The sequence below is a fragment of the Lepus europaeus genome, chromosome 6, assembly GCF_033115175.1.
Source record: "Lepus europaeus isolate LE1 chromosome 6, mLepTim1.pri, whole genome shotgun sequence".
In the NCBI taxonomy this organism is placed as follows: Eukaryota; Metazoa; Chordata; class Mammalia; order Lagomorpha; family Leporidae; genus Lepus; species Lepus europaeus.
The window spans coordinates 76,429,492-76,438,840 of NC_084832.1; the positions used below are offsets into that span (position 1 = coordinate 76,429,492).

The following is a 9,349-nucleotide window of genomic DNA, read 5'->3' on the forward strand; positions in this document are numbered from 1 at the left end:
ATCGAATATTGGAGTACCTGGATCTGAGTCCTGGCTCTGCTCCCAATTCCACCTTCCTGCTTATGCACAGAGGCAGCAGGTGATGACTGCCACTATCCACATAGACGACCTGCATTGAGTTCCTGGCTCCTGGTCTTATCAGGCACATGGGGAGTGAAACAGCCAATCTGAGATCTCTCTCATCTGTCTGTGTGCATCTCTCTGCCTTTTAAAATTTTTTTTTGTGCTTGCTGCGGCAGCATATATACTAAAATTGGAATGATACAGAGAAGATTAGTATGGCCCCTGAGCAAGGATGACATGCAAATTCATGAAGCATTCCATATTTTTCCTCTCCTGGGTGTGTCAAAAAAAATTTTTTTAATTTTTAATGATAATAATATCCATTATGCATTAGTGTATAGTGTCTGCCCTCTCACTAGAATATAAATTCCATGAAGATGGGAGCCACCTCTATATCACTATATGCCCAATGCCTAGAATAATGGAAAGCATGTATTAGAATCTCAGCAAGATGAACTGATAGTGTAAGTGTGTGACTGAGTGACTTAATATTCCATATCACTTTCCCCCCAGGATTTCTGTTGTGTGCTATGATACCTGCTTCATTTTTCAAAGCTTTTATTTGTAAACAAAATAGTCCTCAATTTTTGCTTCTGCTCAATAAACATTAAGTACCAATGATTCACTTGCTGTGGTCTGAATATGATTTTGCCCCTGAGCTCATGCAAATGTTTAAAATCCAAAGTCTTATGTTAATGATAATAAAAGGGAAGAAACCTTTGGATAATAAAAGGTGCAACCTTTGGAAAGCAGTTGGATTAAGTCATTTGGGCAGAGCATCCATGATTGTACCCGGCTTGCTTTGTAAGGAGAGGGAGGCCATATAGATAAAGACAGACAGGTGCGCTCCCTGTCTCTCACCATAGAGACCATTTACCACCTTGGGACTCTGCCAGCAAGAATACCATCACTAGAGAACAACCAGTGGGGTTTGTCAAATCTTGGACTGTGAACCTCCAGAACCAGGAGCCGAAATAAAAATAGGTTTATTTATAAAGTTAACCTGCCTCAAGTATTTAATTATAGTGATGAAAATGACTGACACACCACTAATTCCCACTGATAACTACACCAGTAGTCCCCATACTTCTCAATAATATTATGAAGTATTAACACTCAGTTATAAAGCAAGGAGGTAGATATGTATCCACTCACATTGAAAATCTGTAAGACATTTGAGCAACTAAATTTAAAAAAAAAACATATAAAAAAGTGTATTGTATATAGACTCTATACAATCTTATATTTTGAAGGCACTAATCCACCTAATTTAGGACCTCTTTCCTAAATTATACATAAATTTTTGTTGTAAAAATTAGGAGTTCTTGTCATACTTCTGTTTTTGAAAAGATTTGATTACAAATAACTTATTTACTTTGGGAAATAAGAAAAATCTAACCCACCCATTATTTGCAAATATAATGACTTGTTTATGAATACTAAATTTAAAATTATTAAATTTAGTAGAGTTTTAAGCATAATTTTTTAACGTATAACCTTCTTTCCTTACTTTAGAGGCAATAAAAAGGTTTAGGATTTAAATATTTAATAGGCAGTGAAAACATGTGTGGGCATTAGCCATTATGCTTAGAGGATCCAATGGATCAAATGTGGCTGCAAATACAAACTTAGATGTAGATGGAAATGCACAGAAGTAAAAGATATAAAATTATATCCGGTAACAGCTGTTAGACCTAGAAAGGGGGAGAGCTGGAAGTGGAAGGTTAACAGACACAACTTTAATCCATAATGTATGAATTTTTCACAAAGAGAATCCATGTCTTAATTATTTTTTTAGATTTATTTATTTAAAAAGCAGAGTGACAGAGGAGAGAAGGAGAGTATTTCCATCCACTAGTTCACTCCCATATTGCCCCAATGGCCCGGGCAGACCATGTTTCATAGTCTCATTAATGTTGTTACTTTGCAGTATTTTTATTTCATTTCAGCATTTATTCTTGGGTTTGTTGCTGTATATGGGTTGGGTGAATTGCTCTAAGGCAGAGGATTTTCTAAGGATACAAAACCAAGGGAGATCTTATCACAGAGGAACATGTGGGATCTTCATGAAATGTGATCTCCATTCTTTCAACATACATTTTAATAATTACGTTCAGTGACACTTGCAAGCAGACACGAGATGTTCACATAGGAGCATAAAAATGCATGCTTGTTCAAATGCATTCAAGAATCTTCCACTTTCACCCATTGAGACAAGACAATATTATTTGAAGTCAGGGTTTTCATAACAGTCTAAGTCAGTAAAGAAATATTTCTCTAATAATCTGCCTACCTAAGATTATTCTCATTATAAAAGTCTCTCTTGAGGTTTTTTCTTAATAGTCTTCTTTGGTCCATAAGTTTCCTCAACAGATATCATTTCAACTCCCAAATCTGAACTGACAAGGATGAACATGAGGATGATCTTCTGTTCCATTTTTTCAAGCATGGAGAAATTTGTTTATCTTTTTATTTCCAAGATGAAGTCTGGAGAAAATGTTAATTGATTCACTTTTGGCAATACTTGAGAACTGGTAAAAATAGCATTCTGAAAACATGAGATAGCAAACAGTGTCTCAAAAAGAGGTGGAAAATATTAAAACTCAATAGATCCAAATGATACATCATGAAAGAAGGGCATGGAGCATTCAACACAGGGACAAGACAAGGAATGAAGAATCCAACAAACCAAGGAGAAAGTGACTATCAAAATGTCCTATTATTCAAAAACTGACATGTGGTAAGAATTGAAGGAATCACTGAAAAAATAGGAACAAGAACAGTGGATGTAAAATGGAGCTGTGAGGGGAAGACTGAGGAAATTAAAAAAGCAAATTGCAGTTTTGAGTGGATCATGGCACTTGGATAGTGAAAAGTAAACAAAAGAGAAGCTACATTTTTAATCCTCATTCAATGAATTTTGTAATTTGAACCACATGCTATTAAGTAGAAAGTTATTTTGTCTCCTACAGGAAGCCTTTGTCATCCAATTTAAAAATTTGGTTCAATGTTGACATTGCATTGGCATTTGAGGTAATATGGAAAAAACAGACTGAATTTGACAGCAAAATATAAGCCATGCCAGATATGGGTGTTCTTGGCCTGGTTTTGGCCAAAAGCATCTCAATGTTGTTCTTAGGTTGGGTTTGGGTTGGGATTTGGATTTGGGTTTGGGTTTGGAAAGGCCAGGAATTTCTTGACCTCATCCATTTCTCTAAACATGAACTTCAATGATTATCCAGTTTCCCTCCATCATTTCAGACTAGTGAAATGGTCGTGTTTCATTCTGAGCGAGTCTTAAATTACTTAAAAACTGCTGCAGAGAAACATAAAACTGAACCTAAGCATGGAAGCCACACACATGAACTGCCCAGACCCTCCAGTGAGCCTGGGCCACCTACAATCAAGAAGAACCCAGATCTACCCAGGCAGGGAGGTGTCACACACTCAACACTTAGAAAGCAGTCAACCACCTTTTGGATTCTCGGATTTGCAGTGTGGTGAAAAAAGACAGATTTTGGAGGAAATGAAATTTTTTCCAGATCCCAACACAATGACCAATAATGAACAGCCCACTTCAGTATTTGGGGAACAAGGAAACCACTACACACCTGGGGCAGTCCTGGGAAGAGCCTGATGCTTGGAGGTTGAGTGTACTCAAAAACTACTCAAGTTGGTCATTCAGTAAAACCCAAACCTCCCATCTACCCCACACCATACCTAAGAGGAATGTTGAAAAATATCACATTTTCTCTTGTGTGGAAGTTAATATACAAAGAGTATAAAAACTGTATAGATGTCATATCATTTGGTATATTGCTATAAATATTGCTTCACAATCATGCCATGTACAATGGCAATATGTCCTTCTTTCCCCATGTTATAATCATTAACATGAATCCCTCACTTTGTGATATGAATATTTCTGTTTTCAATAAAATAGTCTATATGTGTATATTATAATATCTACAAATGTTAAAAATGTTAAATTTTAAAGATAGAAAATAAGCTTACTACATAAAGTACATCATATTATTGTAGGAAAACAGAAAAATGTTTTAGCTGAGAATATTATAACATACACTGTTGAATTAATAGTTTTGCTGAACAACTCATACTAGTTGCACTTACATTTTAGGCATAAATATATTTTCTGCATAATGTCTTATGACAGAGATATTATTGTAAAGATAGTGGAATGTGCAGGCTAGATAGTCCCAGGAATCCAATTATTAAACCGAACCGAAGTATGAAGATTTCAGTGTCTCAAATACAATTCGGTAATTATCTTAAGTTGCCGAGAAAAAGACCTGAGAAACATTAAACTGCATTTCCCACCATCAAACAGAAACAAGAAAAGAAAAATGAGTCTCAGCACTGCCTGGCTTCTGCTGAAATAAAGGCGCCGCTCGAGAGCACTGTTTGCACTTACACAAGTTTCAGCACATTAAAAACAAACAAACAAAAAGGTGTGCTGTGGCTTTGGGGTTACCGACAAACGAAGCTGGCTGCTGGCATCTTCCTCTTTAAATCCATTCCAAATCTTTGACTGTGTTCAAGGTTTTGTGTTGTTTTTTTCCCTGTGTTACCCAAATGATCCTGACATGTTAGATATGATCCCAGTGGCACCTGGCTATATGTGCACGTCAATGCTTTCCTGAATAAGCACCAAAATGAGCCACCAGTCAACATCCTGCGTGCGGTTATGAAAACAGGAATGTGTAAGTAAATAAGCAACACTTGTTTCCCACTATTTGGTGCAATGTCATTCCAATTTTATGTTGAATTTACTTTAAAAATCTCTTTAGCACAACCACTCTAAGACCTCTGTGGTTAGGAGAGAATAACCCTTAAGCTTCCTCCCATTCAATGACTTGCCTAGAATTTACCTGGCATTTACCTCCACTCATCTTTGGTTTTTCCAGAAAAGACTCAGTTTTAAGTACAAGTTGAATATCACTGATCCAAAAAGCCAAAATTCTCCAAATCCAAAAGTTTTAGTGCCAATCTAACTCTACAAGTGGAAAATTCCACACCATGAAACTGTTTCATGCACAAATACTTAAAATATTATATGAAATTATCTTCAGGTTTTGTGCATAAGGTACATATGAAACACAAAAGAATTTCATGCTTAGATTTGAATTCTGTGCCCAGTGTATCTGATTATGAAGACTCATGTGTTATTTAACAATAGGGATACATTCTGGGAAATGTGTCTACAATGTTGCCATGGTGTGAAAGTCACAGAGAGTGCTTACACAAACTAAGGTGACTGTGAAGGCATCAGGCCATATAATTGAAGGGGACCACCATGGTAAATGCTATTCATTGTTAACCAAAACATTGTTAGGTGGAACATCTGTATTTATATATGCAAATATTCCAAAATCTTAAACCTCCAGGCCTCAAGCATTCCAGACATGGGATATGCAGCCTGTCCTGTCTTTCCGTTGCCTTTAATCATGGATAAAGTCATCCCCGGGACACTGCTTGAACCAAAATATCCATGTGTAGGTCATGGAATTGTTGGGATAGGTGCTGCTTTCTCTCCAGGCTTCATGATTAGCTTTGTCAACTATGATCTAGCACATCTGGTACCCCAGAGCATCACACTTTGAACCAAGTTTCTAACCTGATAACAATGGACCCAATTCAGCCATTTCAGCAGGGGATCCAAGTGTAGTCCATTCCAGAAAGATCCCTGCTATGCTTATGCCAATCACGAGTATTCTCAGGGTCCAACAGATGGTACAAAACCTCTCCACATTTCTCACTGAGTCACTTTTCAGACATACGGGGCCTTCTTGGATGGGCATCCACAAGTCCCTCTCCCATGGTTTTCTTCCTTCCTCCCTTTTCTACCCTCTGTCACCTGTATCTGAGCCCTGGCAAACCCACCTCTGGTTTCATTCGGAATGGGACGATAAGTTCTTACCTTCTTCAGAGCAGAATCCTCCCTCGGGCATAACACGGACACATCTTTCTGCCAGAAAAATCCCTCCAGGGCAGGGCTGAGGATGCCCAGGGACAGCGGTGGCAAAAGGAAACGGAGAAGCCCATTAGACCAGAGTGCAGTAACAAGAAGTTAGGGAGCAAAAAATCCTTCATAAAAACATTTTGTCTCAAAGGGAGCATATTTACACAATGGATTAATTACAATTGGATCTATATATTGAACTATAATAAGAATCAGTATATTCTCCCCTTTATTTGCTATATAATATAATAACAGCAACAACCAAGCAAATAAAGAACAATAAAGGGGCTGGCACTGTGGCATAGCAGGTAAAGCCAGCGTCTGCAGTGCCAGCATCCCATATGGGCACTGGTTCGAGTCCCAGCTGCTCCACTTCTGATCCAGCTCTCTGCTATGTCCTGGGAAAGCAATAGAAGATGGGCCAAATCCTTGGGCCCCTGCACTCACGTGGGAGACCCAGAAGAAGATCCTAGATCCTGGCTTTGGATTGGCACAACTTCAGCCACTGCAGCCATCTGGGGAGTGAACCAGCAGATGGAAGAGCTCTCTCTCTCTCTCTCTCTCTCTCTGTCTCCCTCTCCCTCTTTCTCTCTCTCTCTCTGCTTCTGCTTCTCTGTAACTCTGCCTTTCAAAAAATTAAATATTATTTTTCTACAAAATTACAATAAAAAGTTTTTTTTCTGAAGAAAAAAAAATTTGCATCCAGGATCCTGGTATGAATGAACACACACACACACATACAAGCACACAAGCACACAAGCTCACACCCATACACACATATATACGCACACAAAGTTCATGTAAAATTTTTGCACCAAAATAACCTTTTAATTCCATTTTTCTATGAATATTTTACAGTGTGTGTGTGTATGTGTGTGTGCATGTGCTGCCTGAAGCTGGTGCTTTTTTAGATAATGGTAGCTAATGTCATTGAAGACTCTGTGTCAGACACTGAGCTAAGTGCCTGACTCAGATTATATGATGTAATCCTCAAAATGGCTCAGAGTGGCAGATGCTATTACTGTCACAATTTTACAAAGAGCAAAACACACTAAAATGTTTTAGTTGCTTGATTATAATCAGTCCATGACTCCTGATTTTTGGATCAGAAGATATGTGCACTATCTACATTACAGCCGTTTGAATATAAAAAATCCTTGATTAAATTAAAAGGACCTAAAAATCAAGAGCTCTGCCCTCTCCCCTGCCCCTGCTACACACACCTGCTCACGATGAACTGAGAACAATAACTGCACACACCAGGAATTAACAAAGTTTGTGAAATGCAAGGAGGCATAACAGGATGGTTCATAGATAAACACTGAGGAGGGGCTCTCTCCCATGCTGAAAAGAGACTAAACAGCAAAGAAGAAACAGCACAGCAAAGGTCCCCTTGGAGCTATGGGTTTATGGGGGCTGAGGATCTAAGGAAGCAGCCCCTGGCTTCATCTGAGTGTGAGACAGTGAACCAAGTCACCTGCAGGGTGAGGGGATCTACTGTCCCCATAGCACAGTGGAGCAGGCAGCCCAAGAATGCTCTGAAACCCTTTGATTTCAGAGGCTTACAGCACCTGCAGGAAGCAACTGCAAATCTGCTCGACTGAGGGGGAGAGGCAGATGCATCTCAAAAACCTCGCACTAAAAGAGACAGCCACAAACTCAGAGATCAACATGCGGGCTTACTCCAGACTTAATGTCACAGAATAGTTTTGGCAAGACCTTTAAATAAGTAGGCTGTGTTCAAAAAAGATAAATGAAGCAAGATTCCTTTTTAGCAGAAAGAATCCATAAAACAAACATGAGCAGAAATGAAATGAGTACAGCAGTCATTCAAAAGAGTCAACTACAAACTTGGGAATGAAAAATGTAATCATCAAAATAGACTTATTTATTTATTTATTTGTTCCAGACAGGACAGAAAGATGAAAAGAAGCTCTGTGGACAGTAGTAGAAAGCTCACTGCCTGGTTTTCAGCTCACATCAGGGAGAAAGTAAGTTCTAGATCTTAGCTTTTCCTCTCCAAGACAGTCTAACATCTGTGACAGGTGCATCTGAGTTTACATAAGCCCTCCCCACCATAGTTTAACAACCACCTCTGCTCAAAGCTTTCCAAGAGAAAAGTGTCCCGTTTTCTGTACATTAAGGTGTAAACAGTCTGTAAAAGTGTAAATCTGTAGTCCCACTATTCTAGACGAAGGATTCTAAGCCAGTGAGAAGAAGCGACTGGCCCATCCCTCTCTGCTCACACCCAATTTTAGAGACCACAGTCAGAAGATAGGAAGAAAACATCTGGGACAAGGACTGCAGCTCTGAGCTACTCCATGACCACACCCTTGTGTTCCAATGGCATCACCTGTTCGAAGATCTTCAACACCAACATAGCAAGGAGCGAATCTCTCAGTGAAGGAGCATTCATGTCTGAGTCAGTTGTAGAGAGGTAAGCTTGAGAATGATGAGGGATTTTCATCACTTTGTGTGGAGAGAGTGTTGGTGCTTCCTGTGGTTTGGAGATGCTCTGAGTGTGTCCTCTAGAGCTTCACGTGCTGGAATCTTGGTTCCCAGTGTGGTGATGTTGAGGTGGTGGGACTTTTAAGAGGAGGGACCTAGTGGGAGCTGATTAGGTCATAGGGTGCTGTTCATGCAGTTCTCAGAGGACCCCAGCTGGTTCCCCCTGAAAACAGGTGGTTAAAAATAAAGAGCACGCATGGCTCCTGACTCTCCCAGTCTCACCATATGACCTGTCCTCATGTGGCTGGGTGCCGTCCAGCATGTCATGATGCTGCCAGAAGGCTCCACCAGCGTGCCAGACCAGTGGGGCTGTCCAATAAACCTCCTTTCTTTACAGAGTCCCCAGCCCCAGGCATTTTGTTGCAGCAACAGAAAACGCACTGATCCAGTGCTGATCCGCTTTCTGCAGCCCATGCCCCAAAGGACAGGTTGTACGGATCACCTTGGGAGGCTGCTCCATTTCTGACTCAGCAGCTGGGTCTGTGGGAAACAGAACCCAGCAAAACAGCCATCTCAGCTGGTTCTGTGTGCTGAAGCCACCACCCTCCCACCTGGCAGGGCTCACAGCAGTGGCTCCCTCTGAAAGGAGCTCTCTGCTCAGATGCTAGAAGCATGTGGGGGAACCAAGGGGACAAGGTGGGACTTGAGGCTGCCAGACAGAACATGTGTGTTGAAGCTTCTTTCAAACTACTCAGATCTTTGAAAATACTGCCAACGGTGCACTTGCCATTTGTCATGCTGATGCTCGGTGTTGCTGGGGGTTTGAGCAAAGATACTATTCCTTAATCCACTCCTACA

At 40.1% G+C, this 9,349-nt stretch overlaps 1 non-coding gene across 1 annotated transcript; it reads left to right on the top strand.

The window, feature by feature from the left end:
- The first annotated feature begins 223 nt into the window (after window positions 1–223).
- On the top strand, window positions 224–330 carry LOC133762623 (U6 spliceosomal RNA). Its single transcript, XR_009866297.1, has one exon. It is a non-coding gene; the product is annotated as a U6 spliceosomal RNA (small nuclear RNA).
- Window positions 331–9,349: the final 9,019 nt, after the last annotated feature.